Consider the following 25,466-nt stretch of genomic DNA (forward strand, 5'->3'; position numbering starts at 1 on the left):
CTAAAATACGAGATGACATGAAAAAGGAAAAAAACTGATTAGCATCTGTAGCCTGAACAGAAAACAGGAGGTGAAAGAGGAGGAGACGTTTTATTCATCCAAGAAAAGCACAACAGAAAATTAAACAAAACAATAACACAAAAACTCTGTTTCAGTTTGTTTGGAAATTAATTGTTTGAATTGTTTATTTTTGTTAAGGAATACACAACTCTGAACATCTTCCCAAAACAGGAAACAGTCCTTTTCACGTAGTTTATTACCCGGTTAGCCTGATTGGTTGAAGTTGACGCCCTCTACTGGGCGTATAAATAACGACGATCTGGTGTCCCGGAGAAGTGACTCAGTTCAGGTCACTGGCCTCTAATCACATGCAAAATAAAACAATATCATTAATGGCAAGTTTTTATGTTGAAAAAGCTGCAATAAATCTAGCTAACTAACCTTAACCCTTTGGGGTCAAAGGTCAAAGGTTGCTGTATCCACATCCTTCCATTCTTATGGACGAGATATTTTAGGACCGCCTCGGGGTAGTTCCTTCAAACTTGGTACAAACGTTCACTTGGTCCCAAGGATGAACTGCTCTGATTTTGAAGGTCAAAGGTCACCGTGAGCTCATGTACGTCCCATTCTTGTGAACGTGACGCATCACTGATTGTGTCTTCCACATGTGGTCCGACTGAACATGTGACTCTGATCTAAACTCTGCTGATTGTACAGATTGTCAGGTGAACATATGTGTGTGAAACATCCACCTTTTACAAATCTGTAGCTTCTTCACAGCAACATCCAGGTTTGAAGCATCGTCTGTTGTCATGGCAACGACTTTGGGTTCTATCACAATCAGATTTTATTGGACGATTTCCTTCAAAGTCTTCTCCACAGATATTAAATGAGTCTGGACAGACGCGGAGGAGTTATTTTCTTATTCATTGATCTAATCTCCGCCGACGACTCTGGGGGGCCTCGACGTTTTAATGATGCAACGTTTCCACGGTGACGCCACAGTGGTTCTCATTCACGGCCTCCCCGTGTCTTCGGCTCATTATTCAGCCGCTGATCGTCTGACTCATGCTGAAATCCCGACTTCAGCTGCCTGCAGACGACCTCTGCAGTCTGGCACTACTTCATTTCCTGTATCCTGTGAGCTCATCGCCTCGAACACACATTAAACACACACATTAAACACACACACACACACACACACACACACACACACACACACACACACAGTCACCAGTTGCCGGCTTCAGACATCTCCTCTCCACATGTTGCGGTGCGGTTTTTAAATGTCACTCCGGCTCTCCGCTGGATTCTCTGGCAGCTCGTCGGCCGTCTTTCTGTCCAGGTTTTTTTTTTTGCTTCCTGTTGGACGGCCGGACGTCTACGAGGCCTCGAGCTCAAAAACACCCCATAATATCTGTAATGAGGTCACAGTTATGGCCGCGGTTAAACATTAAATGTCACATTAATCTGACAAACGTCCGGCTTCAACAGATCAACAGTTAAAAGGGCAAGTTAGGACGTTCAGTTCCCCAAAACACTGAAGGAAAATCCAAATGATCTCATCTTCTGCATCAATATGCAACTTTATATCCAGATGTACCTCATTTCTAGCGCCCCCTGCTGTGTGGACGCTGGTCTCTTCAGTTTGTTTCTGTGAAAACAAGCTGCTCAGGAACCAAAACTAAAGTCCGTATCAAACAAATTATCAGACACAAATATGTGAAATTAGAAGTTAAGAAGTGCTGCCGATATTTTCTAATCATAAAAGTATCCTCAAAAAACACCTGCTTGGGTTTGTTGTTGAAATGCATCATGGGAGTTGTAGTCCACCACCTTTAACTTCTGTTTTTGAAGGTTTTAACCTGCTGAGTTTGGTGCCGTCCGTCGTCTGAGAACCCGCCCCGTCGCTGCAGGACGCCGTCGGACCGCCTCGTCCTCGGCTCGGTGCTCGTTGGTTCTGGACGTTGACCCGCCAGCACCACTGGGACCTCCAGAACTCATTACCACCGATCACTCCACTCCATCGCCCCCCGTCTAAACATCTCCAGTATGTATGGAGAGTTAGTTTCCCACCCTCCAAAAGCTTCTCCTTGTCATTTTAATGGATGTTCTCAGACACGAGTTCTAAACCGTTCGGTTCTGGATCGCTTAGAGGAGTCTGACATGAGGAATGGCTGAAGTCCTCGAGGGCGTCGGGAACGCTCGGAGCAGGAAAACATGTCGAGATACTCTGAAGAAGTCCAGCAGCACGTTGGCTTATGTAAGATCGTTCACATGCTCAGATCTTTCGCTTTGATAAACCGTAAAAACACAGGAAGTGGAATTCTCCTCCGTGACGATCAGCAGGGAAGAAAACACGTGAACATGTTCGCTCGGTGAAGACAGTTTCACCAACGTTTTCTTCTTTATGATTGGCTGTTAAATGCAGGGGTGAAATATTTCCAGTGTTTGGGGGCGTGGCTGTTTGATTGACAGGCCTGTGTTGAGAGCAGGTTTTCCACCATAAGTGGGCGGGGCGTAGTATTTTAGACTTTTATTTTGAAGAGACAGCGATCGGTTGCTTGTCTGAAGGTGTTCATCACTAATAATCGTCCTCACCGTCGGCCGCTGTCATCTCCTCCGACTACATTCATTGAATCATAAGGACCATGTGACTGATCCCAGACCAGCCTGTTAACTTCGACCGGACCACGGTAGTCACACAGTGAATTTGTGTCTGGTAATATCAGACTATTGAACAGCTGCATTAGAATCTAACGTACAACATTTTCAGCGTTTAATCAGTACGATGGAGCTCCTCGATGCTGCTAGAAAAGATGTAAAACTAAAGCTTGAAGCTTGAAGATCAGAGACGGATCGAACACACTAACGATCGCCGGTTTCATGTTTCAGGGAATCCACAGGACGACTTCACGCCAACCGAGTTACATCTTCATGAGGAGAATCTGACTCCCTGTTAAATATCTCAGCACATTTTGGGAAGATAATCTCATCAGATTTAACAGGAGCTTTGATTCGTGTCGCTGCTGGCCAGTTTTATGAAGAGCAGAAGCTTCAGCAGCGTTCGTATCTCGCTGGAGAATAATTGCTTCCGTGCATCAGGAGGATTTTCTGTTATCGGAGCAGCAGAGAGAAGCTGCGTCTCTTCCTGACACTAATCTTTAATTGAAGTCATTGACACGTCCGGATTCGTTAAGGACCTTTGTACGCCTCATTATAATTATTAACTACGCAGCCGCTGTCAACGAGAAACTTATCAGCTTCAGGAGCGAAGGTTGGACGAAAAGAAAATGTTTCCGTGTGATGTTAGTTATAAAATGTTGGCATTAATCTTCAGAAGCATGTTTTTAACATAACAGATCAATTCCTTCCTGTAAAGCTTCAGATTCAACAAGTCACTGACCTACTGAAGATGTTTTCAATCAGTAAATAACATAGTATGCAAATAAGTAACATAACACAAAAGTAAACAAATATATATGTAAATAATTAAGGACAATATACAAAGTAAATATGAACGCTCTTAAATATATAAAACTATATTAAGAACTACAATCATGTATATAGAAATACATGTGAACATTGCTAAATATATGTAAATATGTTTACTGGTAATTATAAAAGTAACTGAATAAAGATATATTTAAGGATGTGAGTTAATATATAAACACGTAAATACAGATAAATATGATTAAACATATACAAGTACATACAACTAAAACTAAATATCTAAAGATTTTGATAATATAAATTTGTAAATACAAAATAAATATGTGCACAAATGTAAGTTTGCAAATTAATAAACTTATAATTGAATATATAAATTCAATTTTATTTTTTAGGAAAGTTTGTAAATACAAAGTGCATAATTATAGATAAATGCAGGCAAGTAAAATGAGTAAATATCCAAATATGTAATCAAATAAATAAAAGTCTTTGAGGATAAACCCTGAATGTAACATGCAAGAATTAAAGTAAATTTACACTATGTAAGTTAAAAAAAAAAAAGAATTTTCTGATGCCATTTTATATCATATACATTTAATAATAATAATTCAGAGACCCATTTTTTTTTTCACAAGGAAACACTCATTCTCATTTCCTGTTTTTTTTTTTAATTTTCATTAGGATAATAAAATAAAAGTCAAATAATAATTAAAATCTGTTTTTAAAAGAGAAACATAAAAACATTTTAACTGTCACAATAAAAGAGCATCAATGTTATCTAGTTATCAGATACTGATATGAGCTTTACAACTATCAAATAATCATTAATTTTTTTTTTTTAAATCACAGAGTCTTTCAGAATAAAAGCCCTCAATAGTAAATGTTTGTAGCTTGTATCTATTGAGGGTTTTAACTTCCAGCAAGCAGCTCAGTTCCATTCAGAAACCTTCATTCTCGCGTGGAAACCCAACTGTATAACAACAACAACAACAACAACAACAACCTGATATTTCCCGTTTATTTCCTCGGCGCCGCCTCCACCTGGGTCAAGGTGACTGCTCCGTCACCGTGGAGCTGTGGAGGACGGGACTGTCTCCAGATATTACCGATGTCAGGAATCACTGGTCTCTGGGTGCATTAGGAGATTACATGCTTCAGTAGTGTCTCAGCAGGCAGAGTGAAGGATTCATTTCCTGCCGCAACCGCTTCACGTTGATGCACCTCGAATGTCAGGCGTCGCACTGACCGGCAGCTCGGCACAACATCCAGAACATCTCATCACGTATTATTCTCTTCGGTAGAAAAACACCATTTATACGTTGACTTTTTGGAAAGTCAAGGACATTTTTGCCGAGCGTGTCCACGAAGTTACGACTCGGTCGAGATCAAAATCTACGTTATCGTACGTGAAATATTTTCGAAAGTGTTTTTGGTTTGTAAGTTATAAATGAACTGTCTCCATTATGGACTGGTTGTTGTGCAGTATGAGGCTGCGTTCGCTGTAATCAGGTGTGTTGGCAGCTTTCTGAAGACGAGACCTTCAGGTTTTGTTGTTTCTTTGAACCCTGAAACGATCCGTTGTAAAAAACGTTCACATTCGGTTATTTTCTTTCTTGCCGTCCCTGCAGCCGTGACCTCTCCGCAGACTCTATTAGCATGGTTGATGAAACTGTCAGAATATCACACGGCTCTGAATAACATTCCCTCCTCCCCCTCTCTCTCTCCACCTCCCCCTCTTCCTCTTCCTCCTCCTCCTCCTCCTCGTAACACCAACTAAAACACAGCCGCAGAATAACGCCGAGCTCATTACAGCCGAGGAAACATAATCACACAGTGGACGCAGAATCCATCACATCACATCCACTTTGTTTGATTTACTGTCGCGGTGCTGTGATCTCGCTGTTTTCGGAGGGAAGGCCTATCAGCTGCTCTGAAAACACAAACAATGACTTCGGTTCTCCGAAATAGAGGTGATGATTTGTGGGAAGAACTGAAGGATTGAAGAAGTTTCTGTGTGCAGCGATGGACACGGACAACGAGGAAGCAGAAACCTTCGTGAGTTACATCTCATACCTGCTTTAAAACCGAGTGTTCCTGAGCCCGTGTGGTGATTTCCACTGATTCCTCCCCCCTCCACTGTGAGCGGGCGTGTTTGTCATGTTGGAGGACCTTGTTGCCATGGCGCCACAGTTCAGCTGGTTTGTGTTTTCTGGGTTTCAAAAAGACGCAGCAAAAGACTAAATACAACAGGGAGGGAAGGACAATGAGGGACAGGTGAAGCGAATCAGGGGGTGGGGCCAACAATCGCTGCATTCAAATGGGATCGTGAAGAGTCCATATGAGTGACGACTTTGAAACTCTACATTTAACACATTATTTTAATGACATGATATTTGATTTCCTGCCTTTTTACTGTTTATTGGATTTACTTTTTGTGAATTTATTGAAGTTCTTTGGTTATTCTGAAGTACCCAGTTTAAAGAGCCATTTTTTATTATTTCACTGGCAGATTAAATCAGACTGAAAATGTTCATCAAGTGAAAACAGCAGTTTCGATATTAAAAAGATAAATAATTTCCTCTGACCTGCAGCTTTTTGCAGCTTTTCACCTCCACAAATCTCCAGATTTGTTCCACGTGAGGAAACTTCTGACGTGAACTTTATTTCTTTATCCATTCCCGGTAAACTCCATCATGTTCGTACTTTTTATCACTTTGTGCTCTGATGTTTGGACAGATAATAACTTCCCTCACTGGGACGGAGCCACATGCCGTTAACTTTTATCGCCAGCAGCACGCGGTCGTCACTAATGTGACTAATTTGGGAGTGGTCCGGTGGGGGAGGGGGGGCAGTGACTGATGGATCCAGATTCCTGCTCCTGGACTAAAGCAAACAATGAATGTCCTGAAAAGCCTGCTCTTATTTTTAGGGCCTGACTGTGTTTTTACGTAACGGGTCACAGTCGTAAGAATAGCTCCATCCATCACCGGGCAGCGCCGTCCCAACGCTCTGGGAACGAACGCTGGGATCACAGAGCAGCCCGGCTGAGCCAGACGGGACACGTTTCTACTTCCACCGTCCAAAACCGGGACGAGTCCACGAGGCGCTCGCAGCGGCGTCCATCCAACTTTCACAACGTGGTGTCGTTTCAAATCCAGAAAGTAAGAAGAGGATTCACGTCTGTAACTGACTCAAAACTTTTCACTCAGGAGGCAGAAATTTCTAATAAGGAAGAAATTTACAAATATTTCAACACTTTGATGGCGACAATTTGACAGAATGTGAACAAATCCAGGTTAAAACAGTCTTACAGTAAAGATCAGAACCTGTCTGAGGAGACTATTCAAATTAGAAAAGGTTTCGGACCTGATTAAAACGACCAGCTCATTTTATTTCGGCTTTTAATTGTTGCCGTGGTAACGTCAGATGGTCTGTAGCTGTAAAAACGGTGGCGCCGAACGCTCCTTCAGGTGCTCCGTGGTCCGGCGGACGCTGAGCGAGGCGACAGATTGTTGTGGAGAAACGTCGGCTCGGTCACGGATGGCGGTTGCGTAACGGTTGAACGGGCAGAACGGGCGCTCGGCCCGCGGACCGGCGCCAGCAAGGGGCCATGTGGCGGCAGGACGATGACTCGGCAGGTTCTGGACGGACTCGGCTCACCTCCACGACAACATGTTCAGGAGGGCAGCAGGAAATACAGAGAATATGAAACGGTGCCGCTGTAGTTATACTGATAATACAGGCTCATGTTGATATTTTATATGAATATTTATTCAAAATATATTGATAAAAAAAAAGTCCAAACATCAGGGTCAGAAACATGAAACAAATTTAGACATCGAACCTTTTAGTTGTTAAATTGTATTAATGTGTTTTTATTTGTTTATTTCATTTTTATTTGTCATATTTTACACCATTTTTAGTTTTATATCCATTCTATAATTTGAAAGATTTTTCTTTAATTGTGTTAGAATTGTTTTTACTTTTTGCTCTTCCTTGAAAACACTTTCTATTATTATTTGTTAAAGGTACATATAAATTAAAGTTATTTATCATTTAGGCTATTTTACATCGTCTTTTTACATTTAATTAAGCACCTAATTTGTTTTTAACAATGTTAAAACCTAAATATTACACTTGTATTTACCATGTTAAGGGTTACATTTATTTATAATATAGCTGCGCATATAAATGAACAAATTATTTTTGTACCAGTTTGTATTCACGGTAACGTGATGCTGCAGATCAGCATCGTCTTCAATACTGGAGGCTCGAACGAGACTGATTGAAGAACCCGTGTTCATACAGTCTAAAAGAAGGAGGAGCTTCCTGATCTGGAACATTTGCAGGCTGTTAACCTGCAGACGTCTTATCGCCTCCATCTGCAGCAGAAGAAATGAGGTCTGAAGCAGAATTCATCCACAGCCTCCGTCCCCGGAGGGGGGGGGGATTTACCTGCCGTGCCAGACAGTTGGTAGCCGTGGCAACCTGGGACCGTCCTCTCCTCTGCCTCCAGCAGCAGAGATTGACCCGTCACATCCCATCACGCGGCGCCGAGCAGCTCGCAGGTCGTCAGCGGCGGTCGAACACCTCCTGACAACACGGCGGCGCTGCAGGTGCGATTCAGGCAACAGGAAGTGACACGTAAACAACGGACGCGTCACCGCTTCATCCCGCTGTACAGAAGGGAAGACAAAAGATGTCCGAAATGTGGCTGCCATGTTGTTCTGGTCGTTCATAACCAGGAGTGACCGGGAGGTGGAGAAAGTATTTAGGTCCCGCCTTCTGCCCCGCCCACATGTGAGCACACACCAGTTGAACTATGACGCCATCTCGTCTGTCGTGGACGCTGATCATTTTACAGATAAACATATTGAATAACTGTTATCCGTGTAGCTAACTCGCTCATTATTAACTACTGTTCGTCCTCACATCGGTTACAGTTCCTGCGCTCCTATTGGTCAACGTCACGGACACAAAGCGGAGGTCGTCTTACGAAGCGATTGAAATAAAGTGTCTTCTTTTAGTTGGGACGTCGGTGGTCGTCCTCTTTGATCGACTCTACGGAATTAAAACCAACGACTCATCGATTTCAGCCGCGACGTCGTTTCATGTCGGACTGCTGCTCCGCTAACGAGGACGAATTTTTTTTAAATTTGTTTTAATGTGACAAAAGATTTAATAATAATGTGTTCAAATCAAATGGACTATTTCTCTAAACACTCACCAGCAGCTCGACCTTTGACCTAATTAATCAATGAACTACATAAAAAGATAAAAACGAAGCCCAGTGGCCTGAGTGGGTTTTTAGATGGAGTTTCCTGGTTATAAATATCACTCTTTAATTAGTGACGTGATCAATAGACTCCTGGTGGTGTTATCGGAGGTTCTTGACCTCTGACGACCTCTGCTGACGTCTCTATTTGAATAAAGCATCCTCGTTATGAGCTTCAGGTAGCATCTCATTTTTTATTTCCGTCTTTATTTCCTTTAAACCAAACGATGAAGATGACGGATGAGTCGTCGAGCAGGAAGACGGACGGCAGAAACACATTAGAACCTTTTTCTTTTGTCCGTGTGGGAGGCAGTCGGTCCCTGAACCGCCGCGACGCCGCCGCCTCTCGGCTTCACATAATGAACGGGAGCGAGTACAATTATTGCAATTACCCGCAGTGAGATGACCCCAATCACAGCATTCAAGAGAAGCAATTAAAAACGAGGTGGCAGCGACGGGTACTTTACTATCAGCATTTCACAGCTCGCAGGTTTTTAAGAGTTTCTGGAGGACAGAAACCACCAGGTTTTGTAAATATGAGATTTTTGTTGTTGTTGTATTATTAAGAGAATAAAAAGTGTTCAATGTTGTAAAACATTTTAGTTTTTGCCTCTTTCTGCCGTTAAATTCCTTTTTTCCCGTTTATCCTCGAGTCGATCGGCCTTCACGTCGTTCTTCGCCCTGCGGGCTGGACGGTCGAGATGGTTGCGAGTGATTGTTTCCTTGACAACCAAAGATCAGCCATGTGATTGTTTCAGTTTTCTTGGACTTTGGCTGTCGTCCATGTTTGTTTGGTTTTCAGGCTCATTCAAAGAAGCTTCGAGTCGTTTTCGTACGCGGACGTCTGTCTTCAACGACTTTTTATAGTTGTTACAAAATGTTGTACAAGTTGTGTGTTTTTTTAAAGCCTTTTGTGTTTTAGGGTATTATAGCTGAACTTTTTGATGAAAAGCTGTCTTTCCACTCGGAACCGAAACCCTTTGACTTCCTTTCCCCTCGTTTCCACTGGAAGAACCAGTTCTCGGTTTGCGGTTTTTAGTCCCGGCTCGAGGTGCCTTCTCTCTAAACCTTCAGGAGCTTCCACAGTGAAGAGCTTCACTGCTTTGAGAGTCACTGAGGGTTGCCGGGTTCATGGTAGTTAATTAGCTTTATCTTCCCGAGGCTTTCACAACTCACAAATTGCTGGAGGAACTTTTTTACCTCTCGAGAAAGTTCCTGGGAAATTAAATCCTGAACATCCAACTTTTTTTTTTTTAGTTTAAAAAAAAAAGACAAAGTTGTTGGTTGGGTTTCGTTCTGGATGCAGTCTGAAGGAGCGATCGTGTTGGTGTCGGAAAATAATTTAGTTCATCTGACTCATGAGGTTTTTGTGATTCGAAACGATGTATAATTTGGTGTCGATTCTTTTGAAAAGGAAAAGCAACAGAATTTGAAGTGATAAGTTGTGGAAGACTTGTGCAAATCTTTGCTAACGTTTGGAGTCCAGTTAGGACTGTTAGTACTTCTGCTTTATCATAAACCAAAGTATTGGACACATTAAAATGGTGATCTGATGATGGTGAGATCTCTAAAATGACAACAATTCATCCTCTGGGGAACACAAACGTCTAAACTTACTTTTTTGTTGGTGTTATTGAGGTGCAATATTTCTATCAAAACTTCAAACCTTGTCTTGGTGCTGAAGTCAAAGTCTTTAAGATTCATCCTCTGGGGATCACGAATGTTTGAGTGAAATTTCACTGAAATTCATCCAGTAGATGTTGAGATGTTTCTCTCAAAGCTTCATGGTGGCGTTAGATGAAATATCTTCTGGGGAGCACGAATCAGACTAAAGTTGAGTGCCAGTTCCTGTTATATCAGTTCAGATATCTGAGTGTTGGACTGAAGATGAACGTACACATTTTGTCAGAGATGGAAACTCCCAGCTTTCCTGACAGATGATTGGCTGTCAGCAGCCCCCCCCCTCCCCATTGTCTCTCTGTCAACCGTCTCCGATGTCTCACTCATGAAGCAGTAACTGTCTCTGCCCTCGTTAACAGCGCTGAGGTCAGAGGTCAAAGGTCGGGCTTTCCCTGGGTGATGCAGCGGGTCGGGCGGTGACGGAGATCGGTTGGTTCTCGCTCCACCGCAAGGAGACCAGAAGTTCTTCCATCAAGCATCATAAAAAACGTCTGCGATGAAGTCGCCCTTTTTCTGCATTTGAAGTGAAGGAATTTGGTCGGCGGCTCCGTTCTCTCCGCTGACGGACCGTCAACCGGCGACTTCCATCTCTGACCCCTCGTGTCGTCGTCCGAGGAGCTTCGCAGCATCAATCACAGCAGGTCGCCGCAGGCGGGCCGTTCCAGCTTCTATTACCCAGCATGCTCTGGAGTCCATCAGCGGCCACGCATCATCCGTCTGAACCGCCGCCGCCGTAACCTCGTCCCACGTCACGAATCCAACGCACAACTATCGAGGTTGGGGAGAGTGGAGGGAGGACAGAAATCAATCATGAAAACCCTCCCGGCTGCACCGCTCTGATGAACACATGAAACACACACAACAGGAAGTGGAGATCCAGGAAGACGGACAGAGGTCAGGTGATCTGCAGACCAAACGAGATGGAATAAATCAGAAGTATTAACTGGTTGTCATTTACAATAAATTCACACTTTAGCCACTAAGATTTCCACACAGCTCCCAACAGCACCATCTTGATTTGTTTGGGAGCCTGAAGTGACCATATTTGGAGGAGCTGGGGGAGGAGCCATCCCCCTAGTGGCCCTCAGTGGTAATGTATTTTAAGGCGCTTAGCTTCACTTTTCGGACCCGGAGACCAGGAACATTTTTATGTTTTATTGTTATGTCGTCTGTGTTTAGTATTAATAGTTTTATGATGCATCTTCGACAGCAGCTTCATCTGACGAGGCTCCGTGATCGACGGCGGCTGGAGAACTATTTTCTGGACATTAGTTTTGTCATGACTGGTGTTCAGCTCTTCCTCCCGAACACAAACACACTCTTCTATCATTTATAACGATTCACCTCGACAGCCTGCTGCTCTGTGAAGGATGTCGGATTCACCTTCTTATCAAAGACGAAGGAGACGGACTCCAAATCTGTCGGGAGTCCTTATTAAGAGAGACACGACCGAGCAGATAGCGGAGGAGGACATATCTCAGAGGACAGATCAAACAGGAACATCCTGTTGGTCAGAAATATTTTGAACGAGGGAGGAAATCATATTTCTATGTAAACCTGGAGTTTATCAGAAATCACACCAAAATAAATTCCTCAGATTCTGATGATCAGTCAGACGGCATCAGATCAGAGTCGTCGATCATCTTTCCGTTGTTTCTCTCTGGATTTAATCGTCCAGGTGAATCAACCTGAGAAACCGTCTCTTCCAATGTACATGGAGTATGTAGGTTCGTTCTGTCGGTGTGTGAGAGTTAAAGAGTGATGGAGTTCAAACCGTGGGTAGCTGCATGTAAGGAGGACATGCTGTGCTGTGTGAAGGCCGCCAGATAAGAACAATTGTTTTCCTTCAGAGCCTCGAACCAAAATCAATTAACTGCTGAGCGACTGAGGTGAGTTAGTTTCCTCCTCAGCGCTCAACGAAGGCTCAACGGACGATCACACGAAGGGAATTCATAACATCCTAAACCTCACTAGATGTTCAACCTGAGCAAAACCACGGAGGACTGAAGGCCGTCTGGACGGGAACTAACTCACTCATTTTGATTCATTTGTTGCAAAGTTTGTTTCATCGAGTTGCTTCATTTCTTTCTGTTTTCAAGAAGAAACAAACTCGTATCCAAAATTATTAGATTTTTTTAATCCTTCTCCTAAATAAACGGGAAAAATCAGCTTGTTTCCGTCACGGAATTTGGTGATATCTGGATTTAAAGCGGTTCATCTGAGCAGATGTCGAGATGATGTGACTTTTTGTTCACGTCCAGTTTATCTGAATGAAAAACTCTTCACCTCCAAACAAAGTCGTTGGATCAGAGACATAAAACATCATCTTTTATAATTGATGACGTGGTCTATGAAGAGAGTCACTGCCAAGTGTTGCCGTAAATATGGAGCTGGAAAGGTTTACTGAAGACACGCTATGCTCCCCTTTTTATGGATATATGTGTAAATATGTATATAATTTTAGTATTATTGTTGCTGACAACAGTGAGAGCCTCCTTCATATGTCCAGTCAGGATATTCGTTGTCGTCATTTGTTGTTTGTGAAGCCTCGATAGAGTTGTTCATTTATTGTAATATTGTACATTCATTATTTTTTGTATAGAATCTGTATTTATCAATAGAAATACTTCAATAAATGTAGAAGCACCGTGAGACTGCAACCAACAATTATTTTCATTTTCAGAACATCTAATGGTTGATATTTCTGCGATGGTCCCGGTAGGATCGGTGTTGATCGGTGACTCCTCTTCATCTGTCTTTGGTCTCCACCGCGTCTCTTCAGCTTTATTCACCAGTTCGTCTCTGCTGTTTGCTGCCGATCAGGTCGTCTTCAGATGTTTTATCAGAGCTTGTTTAATGAATTCTGGAACCGCTGAGACCGAATCAGACAGTAAATGTGCCATAAAACCAAAACTAGGAGCTAAAAGAGGCTTCAAACCCTCCATGGACCTTCAGCGGTTGTAGTTTTCTGTGTGGTGCTGCATGTGAAGTTCAAGGTCTTCAGGGAGGAAACAGTCGAAGCAGAACAGCTGCTGACTGCTCCAGAAATATCCCATGTATCCTGATTACGGTTTATTGAGCGGATCGCTCTGCATCAAGTCGTCGCTCTGCAGAGGTCGTCGGGCCGAGATAACGCACCTTAACTCGTCTCAGTCCTTTTCCGTCCTTCGTCGCGGCCCTCGGACATTCTCAGCCTCGGGTTTCTCCTCTCTCTCAGACTCCCTGCGGTCTCCATCAGGATACGAGCTGAAACTGAAGCCCTCCATCCTTCTTCATCAAACTGTGGCATGAACGATGTTTTTACCGCCGAGCTGAAAAAAGCTTAAACACCAAAGTTACTTTGGTGACCTCTGGACCTCTGCTGTCTTTGATCTGACAGGTCAGAGGGACGAGATCTAATAAACACACTTTACACTGATAATTATAGATACTGATGACCACGTTTACTGTGAATATTCAGAACATCATGTGAAATAAATCAGAGATGTGGCTGATGATTCGGCCTCTTCACCTCCAAGTCGTCCTTTGAACGGAGTCTCTGGCGTTCAGCGATGAAGAAGCTGAAGGTAACGACTGAACATGGTGAGCCGGATCTTTCTGTCCGGAGGACGATGATTATCTGAAGCGCTGTGCAGCTGAGGAGGAACAGAAACCACGAGATCTGGAGGAAACCAGCCGGCCGAAGGGGAAATAAAGCTCATGGATGGAGATGCTAGCTGTCACTCAGCGAGTTATGTCATTTACTGGATGTCTGAGCTGCCAGCGAAGGTGTCGGCAGGAGGTGAAGCCCCGTCTGTCGGCCCCTCGACCTCCGGACGACGACTCCTCTTACTCCCCGCTTTGATCCGTGCGGGAGGTTTGGGTTTCCCTCGTCTGAAAATAGCGCCGACGAATGTGTGTTAAGGAACAGCTCTTCCCGCCGCTCCGGTTCAGAGGAAGACAAATCCTCCGAGGTCCGAAGGAGCGACTGGAACCGACGGAAAGACGGACGGAGGTCTTGTTGACGTTGTTTAGAAACACTTTGCGTCTCTTTAAGGTGATTTAAACGGTCGTGGAAGTTCACGTTTGGTTGGATGTTCAGGTGATATATTGTAATTTTAGTCACGTAGAGTTTGTCTTCGTAACTTAGATAACAGCCAATGTCTGAGGAACATGTCGAGCCTCATCCTTTCCTGTTGCTAAATGTTAGCCTCTGTGGCTTCTAGACGGCCTCCACGCTACTGTTGCCTAGCAACAGTGTTTCTACAACTTAACCACTTGAACACTAAACATACGATGGATGTAACACGACTTTCAATGCTGTAACCACGAGTTCCATTTGAAGGCAGGAAGTGTTGATATTAGCTCGTGGTGACGGGTATTCTGGGTAAACAGAGAAGAGCTCCACGCTGAAGCTGAAGCAGCAGCCGAGTCCTCGGGGCGTCGAGACATAACCGTCACTCTATGATCAGAGTGGAGGTTTCTTTGAAATTAGCTGCGAGTGATTGACAGCTGGCCACGCACCCTCTGCAGCTCGGGAGGCGGGAGCTGACAGACGTGATAAATGGTTTGTAATAAACTGTCGAGTTGGTAGCTGAAGCTTCCTGTTAGAGACGGAGGAGATGGCTGCCGATGTGTCCAGGCTTTTATTGCTTTTATTGTCACATCGGCAAAACCCAGTGTCATACCGGGAGGGGGAGGGGGGCCTAAGGGTCGCTCCTTGTCAAGGACCTAATTACCTGCAGAAGAGTGGGAGGGGTGGGGGAGGGGAAAAAACGGAGACCTCATGTTTCCTGAATCGATCGTGAGTGACAGCTCGACGTTTCGCTTTTTTATCGAGTCGGCGTTTTTACATCAAACTGATTAAATGCACAACATAACTTGGATGCTGAAAATAATCCTTAAATATGACTGTAAAGGTTTCAGGCTTGGCTGAGAGTCAACAATAAATAAATGATGTTTATGAAACATCAGTTGTGAGAACAATAATGCATGAAACCCACAGAAGAATATTTATAGTTTTAAATGTTTTCATGAATCTATTCTCACAGAAGTTCAATTCAATTGATTATTAATGAATCATTTGTTCTTTCACAAAATATTGTTGAATTAAATAGAAATATTGCAAGTAATGTAGTTTTATCGGCGTGTGATGGAGGCGTCGCCGCCTCGTCGTCGTCTCATCTCGAGCTGCAGTTTTGTTTTTACAAAAAACAGCTTCAGCACTTTTTGGTCATTTTTTCTACTCGGAGGTTCTCGTGAGCGGCTGCTGACGGGCAGCGAACAGGTGCAGCGAACAGGTGCAGCATGCAATCAGTCCTCTAAGTTTAGACCTCCCCCCAACCCCCACCCCACCCACCCACCACCAGCTGAGCATTCCTGCCGCTCCTCTCACGATAACAATACAGCAGCTCGGATGACGGACGCTGAAAAGCCTCCTGCTGCCACCTCGCCAAGTTTCGGTCCACCGTGTGACCTCTGACCCGTGAAACGACAACAATCCTCCACACATTCGTCACCGTGACTTTTAGATTTGTCCAGTTAATGTTTGAACAAAGTCTCAAGGACTGATTCATTTCCATTCACACGCATCGCCTCCAAATCATCCAAACGGTCCGACGTTCACCAACGAGCAACGACAACATTCACGCTTTTATTTGTGTGTACTCTTTTTTTGTAGTTTGACTAAAGCAACACTTAGACAGAAATGAGTTTACCTCTGAAGTTAATAATCCAACACCCCACATACACAGAGCTGTACTCACATGCACAGCTCCTTTCATTTCATTACATTTTGTCAGTTTTTATTTTAAACTTCATTTGCATTTCAAAAGTTTCCATCCATGTCTCTCCAAACTCGTATATATGTATAATATATGTAGTAAAGATTTGAAGGATTTTGTCCAATAAATTGGGTTCTGATGGACCGATGTGGCGACCAGCAGCAGTTGGTTTGTGAGCAGCCGTTTTTGAAGCCTCAAGTTCGGCTTTTCGACCGTTGCCATGTTGTTATTTTCCAAAGTGACCACATTTGGACAAGTTGGACCTGTTATGGCGTTGGGTTCAGAAAAATGAGTTGTACACGAGATCACGGTGACCTTTGACCTCTAAATTTGGATCAGTTTATCCCCGAGTACAAGTGAACGTTTGTGCCAAATTTGAAGAAAGCTCCTCCGGGAGTTCTTGAGATATCTCGTTTACAAGAGGGAGACACAAAGCCTCCGAATGTCAACTAGAGCGGCGGAGATGAACAGCAGCTGGATGTGGAACCATGTTCAGCTCACCACGGTCACCAGTACCAGAACCATCAATAAGATGGAGCGAACCTGCAGCAGTTGAAGGGTTCAGGAACATCCTGTGATAAAGACGTTTTGTCTCCTCGGCTGCTCTCAGACAGGATTTCATCAAAATTTTATTTAAAGGACTTGTCACATCCTTTTACGGATGTTCGCTGACTCAACCAGACAGACCAGAACCGCCGCCGCACACCGAACGGTCGGCAGGATTTTACCTGCTCGGAGCGAATACTGAGCGACAGGAAGTCTGACGGAGGGAAAAATATCTGCCCGCCCCCCCCCCCCCCCCTTAACCCCAAAAACTCAACCAACGTGATTCCTAACAGAAGCACTTTTCCATTATTTTTGTATTTGTGTGTTTTTGTGCCGACCCAGTGAGACCTCCTTGTTTTGAGTGAACTGAAGGAAGTCACGGTGTTTCTGACCGCGCTCTCCATCACATCTGATGTGTCTTTTATATTTCTTTGATTGTTCTTTTAGTTTGCGGCCCCCGTCGGGTTGGCTGGCGTACAACACCGACCTGGTTGAAGGTGTCGCGGCTCTCCGGTGGTTCTTGGGTGTAATTGGCCGCTGTGGTTTCTTCCAGCTGTGAGACCTGCTGAGGTAAACAGCTGGTTCAAACCTTTGATCCGAGCCGTGGAGACGCTTCACTGGATTTCTTTCCAGTCTGTCAGAAGTGAAGGTACAGACACCAGCTGGCCCAGTTCCACCGCACCATCGTGTGCACTGTTCTTCATATGGTGAACAAATACATGATTTATTTCCCCATTTTTGTTTAATTTTAAATTTTTATTTCAAACCCAGTGGGTGGTGGATTTCTCCTAATAACCTGTTTTATTCTCTTCGTACACTTTATACCATGTTTTTTGAAAGAGATATATGATTTTGCTGTGATATTATTTTACAATGAGATAATCAGCCCACAATGCTTATATTATAAATACTAACCGTATGCTAATTTGATCTTTCATGTAAATGTATATTTTCTAAAATTGCAAGCTTCTAAAAAAAAATGGCAAAGATTGCTTGAATTTCCAATAATTATTGTGATCGCAGTATTTCCCGGAGGAGCAAGCCAGCTGCATTATATCATTTATTTATTCTATATCAGTATTCGAAGAAAAGAAAAATATCTCGAACGTGGATCTTCAGTGATTAAAATCTGAAACAGCAGCAGCTCGTTTTATCTGCGACGGCTCCGGCGGCGGTCGTGACATGATTTATGGCGGTTTAGATTGAAAGTGCAACCCCCCCCCCCCCCCCCCGATACTACACATACTACACACATGTGCATGAACACACTCTGATTGCTGTTCTGCCGCGTTGAGGAGGGCTCGTCTCTCTGCAGCCGGTTTATCTCGTGGCACGCCGCCTCTGGCTTCATGATCTCAGGGGGGTGTTGTGTGTGTGTGGGGGGGGGTGGGGGGGGGTATAACAAAGAGCGGCTCGACTGCAGTCAAACTCAATTAACCACGAGATCTCACAGGAAAACGGTGCGACGCTCAATCACGCTCGCTGAATGCTGATCAGCTCAACCGAAGACAAGCTTCTGATTTAAATACAATCTTTTATACAAACACATTATTTCCTCCATATTTGTTGTGTTGTTCATCAGTCTTGATATTCTGTACGTTGTGTGTCCACATTCAGCTTCAGGATATTTTATTTTCCTGAAATTATGAACAGCACCAGTTAAGTCATTTTCATGTCCAGTATATCAATAAATATATCAAATTTATTAAATAATAGTAATTTGGGACATTTTTAAAAGATCTGTCACAGGCGGTTTTCTGTGGTTAGTTTGTATTTTTTTTCAGATTTTTCCAAAATTGTTAAAGAAATTTTAAATTGTATCCACAGTCCAAAAGCCTCCGGCTTTCCAATCAGATCGGTCAGATCCACCTCTGGCTCCTCCCCCAGCTCGTCCAAATATGGTCACTTCCTGCTCCAAACCGCTCCGAACTAGTAAAGATGGTGACGGACAGAATCTGAACTGGAGGATTCATAACGTTCACAAACCAACGATGACATCACTGATGGATGATGACATCATTGATGGATGATGACATCATTGATTGAAACCGCCCGTTGAGCCACAGTAATTAAGTTATCAGCCGAGGCCTCCACCTGTTTATCAGTTTCATCAGGATGCAGTGTTATCTCTAATAAAAAAAACTCCTTCAGACAACACTGAGGCTTCACACACACACACACACACACACACACACACACACACACACACACACACACACACACACACACACACTCAGTAAACGCTGCCCAGGTATGTTGATTTTATCTTTATGTTTTTAGGACCTCCTTTCATGACCTGCCGATGAGAACCGGTCGTGGTTCCGTGATGAGTCGTGTTCATGTTTTATGGGACGGTTATAAAGAATCTGTAAAACAAACAGGAGGCCGGACATAAGAAGTCACCAGTGAGGATAACTGTGGGCTATTCATGCAAGTTATCAGATAAATTAGTCAATGATCAACTTCTTTATTGATCGTTCTAACAGTCCTCAGATATTTGAGGACTGTTTGTACCACCGATGGATGAGCTCATATTTAGAGAGTCGTTAAGTTGTTTTCTGAGTCCTAAAGTAACCGAGTGTCGACGTGTCTGCTGCGTCGCTGTTGGTCAGGCTAGCTTTGCACTCTCAGGAAACTACTTTCATTCGGTTTAGCTACCAAAACTAGCATAGTTCGGGGTTCAGAAGAGATCGTGGGTTTTGTTGAAATAAGTCATTTGTACGTGACTTACTTATGTACATTAGATCAATTAAATACGTTACGTACGAAAAGTAAATCAATGAACGTTGACTTTTGCTTTCTGACGTATTCCAACACGGTTCATCGACCGTCGTCACACGACCTCCTTCGACCGCGGTCGAGGATTCGTTTCCTTCACACGATGAGGTCCAGACGAAACGCGAGCCGAACACGGCGTCCTCCGGTGGACGGACGGGTGTATTACACCCTGCGGTGATTGGTCAGGTGTTTTGGGTTTCCCTCCTCCTGCCCGCCCACCTGTTCACGCTCGGTTGGTTTGTGCGGTCGTTGTGTCACCGCGGCTCCAAACGTTCGCTCGTCGGCGGTTCGCCGTCTTTGTCTTCACTGCGGCGCCGTTGCGGCAGATTTTCCGGCCACAGCTGGAGATCCTGCAGCCAGAAGAAAGCGTGAAAATGTCCCATTCGACACGCTGAGCTTAAATCAAGGTTTTCCCCAAAACATGCAGCCGCTGATCCTCCGCTTCCTCCTGCAGCAGCTTCAGAGGACGACGTCAGGCTGAAGCGGAGAAATCCTCTCAGATTTCTGAATCCTCTTCAGAGCAGCGAGTAAATCTCTGCGTGAGGACGAGCTCGGCCTCGGCTCCTCCAGAAATAAACGCTGGAGGAGGGACCGGAGCTCTCGGAGGTAATTCAAGAGGCCCGCTCGTGCTGTACGGGAGGAAACACATCTGGAAATAATTAGCGCCGCGCTCAAAATCCCCCCCGAGGACGAGTAATAAGTGTCTAATATTGGTTCCCTGGTACGGCGTGTACACGATGCTGATTAGCGTCTGATGGTCCGCTGACCTCCGTCCACCAGCACAAATACACAAAGACATCCTAAAGATATTTGTTACAGTCGAAGAGATTAAAACAAGTGGAAAATATCTGATTTAAATTCAATACAAACAGACTCAAAGTTTCCTCAAACAAAGTGAAGCTCAGTGTTTTCAGTTTATTGAGGCCTTTTGAGTCAAAACTACACGTTCATCGCTGCCTGTGAAGGTTTTTATGTCTTTTTTATAAAAGCAAAAAAACATAATTTTACATGAATTTGTTGCTTTATTGCAAACAGATTTCTGACTCATGTAGCAGGTGACATTATCTCGATTACAGCTGATTTGATCTTATTTAGGCTACGGCCGCTAATGTTAGCTTGTTTATGCTAACGTAGTTTCTAATGTTAGCTTGTTAAGGCTAACATGGCGGGTGACATTACCTTGTTTAAAGCAGCTAACATCGCCACCAACATTACTGTTCAAGTCTTAGAAAATACAAGTTTATGTCAAAATACATTCATTGATTGGTTAAAAATTTCTGCCGTTGAATTTTATTTTTCAGAATTATAATTCACGTTAGAATTATGTTATAATTTTAGCAGCATTGGTCTAAATACCTTTAATATCTGGGACAGTGACATCCTTAATTTAGTCATGATAAACATCATATTCTCAAAACGTTTGAACCTGCTGGTGCTGAGAAAGTGCTAAATGTTCCGTTGACCCTTTAAAAGAACCCAAACAACACGTTCCACTCTGCCCTCCTCGTCTTAAAGCCTCGATGTGGGAACGCTGTCGCCGAGCAACACATTCACAAACCGGCGGGCCGAGCAGGTGCCGAGGATTTCTGCTGGTGGGCGCCGGCGACGCTTTTATTGGTTTATTTTTACCACCGAGTCCGATCCAGGAAGGAAAAGATGGCCTGAAAAAAGTTCCTACTGACGACAAACTGAGCTTTTACAGCAACGGACCGGGCTGATTTAGGTAGTTTTATTAATTAGTTTGTCTTTTATTTTGAAAAACGTCAAAATTCTCCTTTAGTTTGTTTATTTTGTGAAAGGTACGACACTATTATAACAAATTCAAATTACAAATCAAACGAAAACAGATTATCTCTGATACTGAACTTTATTTTTTGTAGTGACATCATGGATCAATAAGTTTACCAGGAGAAGCTGTTTCATCTTCAGCTCTCTGCACTTTTCTTTTTTATCAGCTGGTGAATTCTTCAGAAAAGTGGAGCTGGTTTGATCAAACTACAGCTGGAACTTATTGTTCTGGGCGAGATGAGCGCCTCCTGCAGGGACGCGTGAAGCTTTTAATCGTTGGCGAAAAATTTGAAGTATTTTGTATCAGTTCTCATTTTGAAACTTTCGTGTCCTCTTCGAATATTTTTCTGGGTTTCAATGACAAAATTAACATTTACATTTACATCTATTCTTCAAAAGATGGTTTTCCTTAATTCAAACTCGATTGAGAAAAACAAATTGAGAAACTTTTTTAGAACAAAACACACTGAGAAACAGAATAAAACAGCAATAACAGAAATGTTTCGGTCCTCCAGGTTTTCCAAAGCAACTTTTCCTTGCTTGTTTTAATCAGTCTTATGAATTGTTCTTTGGATAATTGTACTAAAAAAACCTCAATGAGTTCAGATCCAGTTTATAGTTTTTAGTGTTTTGTAATTTAAATATTTTCCATTGTTGGTCAGAAAACCAAATCGCCCATCCCATTACATTCTACAAACATTGTATTTATTTGTGATAATCTCAAATTGTCTTCCTGTAAATAATGAAAAGATTTCACTTGATTTTAAAGCAGCTGATGTGAGACGTGAACGTTTCTGCTTCAGTCATTTGTTTATTCTGTTTTCAACACTGATTCTTACAATAACGGTTTGTTCCTTTATGAGTCATAAACTCAGCTCAGTCCACCGCTGCAGCCGCTTCCCATCAGCTGATGCTGGAGATAAGTTGAGGACGCTCTGTGAAGCCCGTTTCTCTCAGATGGAAGCCGTTGTGTTGCGTCAGCTGACAGGTGCTCCGTGTTCGTTGGACCGCGGCCGCAGAAAAGCTGCCAACTGCGACCAGGGTGGCAGGAAGGCTGCAGCCGCATCGGGTCGGCCGGCCGGCCTGGAAAAAACCTAATGAGCATAAATAAGCGGGGGAACGCTCGGCCTGCAGAAATGTCTCCGCTGTTATTTCCTCACACTAGCAGACAAGTGGCTGCTTCTCAAGAGCGTCCTCTTCCTGAGTAAACAACATTAGAGCCGACACGCCCGGCAGTTTATTTCCTGTCAGCAATTACTGGAGGCTAAAAGTGAAGGTTTCAAAGTGCAGCTTTGTTTTTTAGGAGCGTAGGACGGCGAGGTCACGTCCTCACGGCCTCACGTCCTCGCTGGAGTACGAACTGATTACGTTGAAGTTCTGCACCTCTGGGAACCAACTGATCCAGTTATTCACAAATCCAGCCGTGATGTGATACTCAGAAAGCCCCTCTTCAACATCTGATTTCTGATCCCATGTTTCCCGCCTCCACAATGCCGCTTAGTCAGCAATGTGGTGAGAGGAGCGTGAAAAGAACAGCAGAGAGACAACGATAAACTGATCACCACCTTCATAGAGGAGGGTTTCCATCAGGACTCTGGTGTTAGATTGAATATGTTTTAGCTCAGTGTACCTAATAAACCGCCCTCTACATCAGCCGTTTAACTTCCTGTTTCCTGTCTGAGCCGTTCTCTCTCCTCGCCGCTTCCTTCCTGAGCGGTTAACCTAGAAAGCCGAGCGCCCGAGGACTCGTCCACGCCGCTCTGATGAAGGCCGAGCGGGAGCTTTTGGCATTTAGCTGCATGTTGTTGTGGGAAGTCGGCCATCTGTCATCCAGCAGGGCAAAGGGTTGGGGATGGCCTGGGGAGGGTGGGGGGGGGCTCCAGGCCTGGAGGAAGTGTGTGTGTGGATAGGTGGGGGGGGGGGGGCCTCTAGGCTCATTTCAACCCGTCCGTGACCACCTGAGCTCGGATGGATGAAGCTGCTGGATGAAGAGTCATCAGGCCTCCGTCACTCCCGTTTTCTCGCCTTCATCACGGTGATTTCTCGCTTGTCGTTTGCTTATCAGGCTGATTTCATTATGGGATGCAGCTGCTTCCATTTCAACCGTGTTGTGATTTTCTAATGACCTGATTGATTTCAGAGCTCTGCTGGATGAAGCGTCGGGATATTTTTAACCTCGCTGCTGTTCAGAACGAACGAGTTTCGACTCAGTCAGTTATTAATGATTGTTAATTAGGTTTGCATATATTTGGTTAAATCAAAGCGGTGAGCTTTGACCTGATGATGGCGCTGAATGAAAAATCGGAGAATCATCAAATTTATACGAATTTATCCTCCAAGTGTCTTAAATGTTTCCACCAAAGTTCATAGAAATTCATCAAGTGGTTGTTGAGATATTTTACTTAAAACCAAAAGTGTCAACCTGCTGGTGTTATATTATATTATATCATATTATATTATATTATATTATATCATATTATATTATATCATATTATATTATATCATATTATATTATATCATATTATATCATATTGTGCTATATTATATCATATTGTATTGTATTACATCATATTATATCATATTGTATTATATTATATCATATTATATAATATTGTGTTATATTATATAATATTATATTATATCATATTATATTATATCATATCATATTGTGTTATATTATATCATATTGTGTTATATTATATTATATTATATTATATTATATTATATTATATCATATTGTGTTATATTATATTATATTATATTATATCATATTATATTATATTATATTATATCATATTGTGTTATATTATATCATATTGTGTTATATTATATTATATTATATTATATTATATTATATTATATTATATTATATTATATTATATTATATTATATTATATCATGTTGTGTTGTATTATATGTCTGGTCTCCGGTCCGGATGTCGTCTGTGTTTCGTTCTAACGTGGTTTGTTGAGTCTTTGTGTTTTTTTCTGAATTTGTTATCAGTGAAAACAGCAGCTTAATTCTGTCATGAAATCCCGGCTGCAGAGATGGAAGTGATTGTGGATGAATTCTCCTCTGACGTCCTCAGATTACGTGTCACCGTCCATCAGAGGGGACGTCTCTCCGTGACTCTGATAAATCGTTCGGCCTTCGACCCGCCGTCCTTCAGAGAAACACTGAGCGCTCGCCGTCGCTGCGTCTCTGCGATAATTAATATTGTCGCTTTTATATAATTTATGAGGTGCAATCAAGTTGTTGAAACTTCAGCAGCATCCTTTATTTTCCATTTCCTATATTTTGAGTTTGAATCTGCAGACGTCATAAACTTTTGTGACCAGCTGTGTCCAGACGTTATAACTTTATTCTGTCAACCCCTCAACCTTTAAAATACATCGAGAACTGGAGCTTTATTTTCATAATTATGTAAAAAAAAATACGTGGAATTTCTTTTTATGAGGATGACGACGGTCTATCGAAGCTGTGATGACGAGATGTGGAGGTTCAAATAAAAGAGACCTCGGTGGGTTGTTGGTTCGGCTCCAGTATTCATTTATTTATTTTTTTGTATAAGTCCTGGACGTTGTTTCTTGTTTCATTTTAAATTTCCTGCCACAAATGTCCGTGTCCGTCCGAGAGATGAGAGGAAGCGGGAGTCCTGCAGCGCTCCGTCAGCCGGAGAGTTTCCGCTCGGCGTCGTGTAAGAAGTGTAAAGAGGCGGATTAGAGTCGCTGCTCTGAAGGAAGCCGGCTGCCGCTCAGCTTTCATGTCTTTTCTCGCTGAAACGGCTTAAAAGTGCCGGAGAAGAAAAAAGAGATGCGGCAGGAGCCGGCGCTTCGCTGGCAGCCGAAGCTCCGAGATGCGGTTTAATTGAGTGTTGGGTTTGTTTCCCGGCTCGTTGGCTCGGCCGCCCGTTTGGACAGAGAACAGTTGGACGCGTTCTGCCGACCAAACATGAAACCCACAAGAGGAGCAGCGCTGCCCACATGTAGGATTTATATTTAGCGTCTTGGTTGGGAGAGATTCTCAGATATCACCGAGCATTTCCACAAACAAAAGTAACTGTGAACTTGTATTAGTGCGTTAAAGTACATTTATTGGAGTTCTTTTTTACTTCATTTTAAGTTTAATAAGGACAGTTTTCTGTCATCTGATTGGCTCAGACCCTCAAAGATCTTCCTACATGATCC

General features: G+C 43.2%; 1 long non-coding RNA gene across 1 annotated transcript; it reads left to right on the top strand.

The window, feature by feature from the left end:
- Positions 1 to 5,265: 5,265 nt before the first annotated feature.
- LOC138192148 (uncharacterized) lies at positions 5,266 to 24,810 on the top strand. Its single transcript, XR_011177776.1, has 3 exons — positions 5,266 to 5,505; positions 17,161 to 17,362; positions 24,283 to 24,810. It is a non-coding gene; the product is annotated as an uncharacterized lncRNA (long non-coding RNA).
- The last annotated feature ends 656 nt before the right edge of the window (positions 24,811 to 25,466 follow it).

Source organism: Embiotoca jacksoni, unplaced genomic scaffold (genome assembly GCF_022577435.1).
Source record: "Embiotoca jacksoni isolate LCO1_2020_lvr unplaced genomic scaffold, fEmbJac1.0.p SCAF_82, whole genome shotgun sequence".
In the NCBI taxonomy this organism is placed as follows: Eukaryota; Metazoa; Chordata; class Actinopteri; family Embiotocidae; genus Embiotoca; species Embiotoca jacksoni.